This window comes from Octopus bimaculoides, chromosome 22, assembly GCF_001194135.2.
Source record: "Octopus bimaculoides isolate UCB-OBI-ISO-001 chromosome 22, ASM119413v2, whole genome shotgun sequence".
In the NCBI taxonomy this organism is placed as follows: Eukaryota; Metazoa; Mollusca; class Cephalopoda; order Octopoda; family Octopodidae; genus Octopus; species Octopus bimaculoides.
In genome coordinates this window covers 25,392,762-25,394,903 of record NC_069002.1, presented here as the reverse complement: position 1 = coordinate 25,394,903, position 2,142 = coordinate 25,392,762, and positions in this window count along the sequence as shown.

Here is a 2,142-nt window from a genome sequence, read left to right as displayed (position 1 = left end):
GGTCTGGAAGAAGGGGTCAGTATCCATGGCTTTCCCAGCATACCACCCACACCACCACCACCATCACCACCACCACCACCACCACCACCATCACCACCACCCCCACCAAAACCACCATCGTTATTGTAAATTAATACCTGCCAGAAAGATATTGAGCAGAGATGGAATTCCAGAGGGCCAACACTCTAGGAAAGAAGAATTGGGTGTAACAATTAGTGTGGGTCCCGGTGCAGTGGGGAGTGGGGTGTCACAACAAGATGAAGAGTGGAGGTGATGTAAACAAGTGAGATGGGAGCAGCTAAGTGAGGTGGCATGAGACCAATCAGCTCTGCTGAGCAAAGGCCATTATAGTAGGGGTAGAAAAGGCAGATGGAGAGGATACAGTACAGCTGTGGGCTTGAGGCTGAAACATGTCTGTGAGTGACTTTATGCCAAACAGTCAAATGGCCCCTTTGTCAACGTAGTCAAAGGTTGTCCAGGTGTATGCAGAAGTAGAAGTAACATCCAAAGTGTGAATGTTATATTCCATTGTGGCCCTTGCCTGAGCTTTCTCGAGTATCAGTCATTGCTTGGAACTGAAGAAGTGGGCCAGTCTTTGGGGTTCGTCCTAGCAATGTTCAGCAGAAGTGATACTGGCACCACGTAAAAAGCACTGGTGCTGGAGTCATGTAAAAGCACCCAGTAAACTCTGTAAAATGGTTGGCATGTTAGGAAGGGCGTCCAGTTGTAGAAACCATTCCAGAGCAGACAATGAAGCCTGGTGCAGAGCCTGGCCTTACCAGCTCTGGTCAAACTGTCCCACCCATACCAGCATGGAAAATGGACATTAAACGATGATGATGATGATAAAATGCTTCCCATGATATGATTGACCATTGTATCGGCCAGACTATGGGATGTTGCTATACATCGCTGATTACAATGTGCTTCCTCGCAATGTTGCAGCTATCAAATGATGCCACCCCATTGAGTAAACCAATGTTGCCCCTGAATGGATCGCCAGTCTGTCAGAGGGTCACCCATTTACAGCTGAGTGGACTGGGACAACATGAACACAATACATCACCTGTCTGGGAATTGAAACCATGATCTTGCAATCGTGAGAGTAGCACCCTAACATTAGGATTCATAAGGAAAGAGAATTAAACTGAAATGAGGAATCCCTTACCTGGAGACGCCAGATCTTGGAGCTTCTTCTGAATGTCTCTGCAAATACACAAAGACAAAGAAAAATAAAATCTCACACCAATAACAAAATAATTTACCAAAAATTTCCAAAACTTTGAAGCATAAAGAATCAAGCATTATACTTAGTCTTCGGATTTGGTTTTTCTGAAGTCTCTGAATGTTGTTTGGATGGTACAACAGCTTCTAGGAATAGAAAGTGGGAAAAAAGCAAAAGTTTTAATGATGATAATGATGATGATGGTGATGAAGAAAGTGAAGATGATGGTGATAATGATGATGATGATGATGATGATGATGATGAAGATGATGGTGATGATGATGATGATGTGACAGCTGCAATAGCAATAAACAATTCTTACTTTCTAGCAACGAGTATTGTTTTCAGCTTCTTGTCTGGACCTGTACACACACACCTGTACACACCATTACACATGCACACACCTGTACACACACACACACTTGTACACACAAATACCTGTACACACATATACACCTGTACACACACACATATACACACACACACTTGTACATACACACAGCATCATCATCATTAGACATCAGTTTTCCATACTGGCATGGGTTAGACGATTTGACTGGAACTGGTGACCAGAGAGCAGCACCAGGTTCCTGCCTGATTTTGGCTTGGTTTCTATGGCTGGATGCCCTTCCAAATGCCAACCACTCTGAGAGTGTAATGGGTGCCTTTTACATGCCACTGACACACACACATATACACATGCATATAAAGGCCTTATTATTATCATTATTATTATTATTATTATTATTATTATTATTATTATTATAGCCGGTTGTTAGTGAGTGAATACAGGTGTACATATGTAAACACAGGTGAATACAGGTAAATTGCAAAAGCATATATTTGATTAGAAATAAAGGTGAATACAGAGGATAAAGACATATATACCTGGATGAGTGAATGCATTTTCTTCAAAA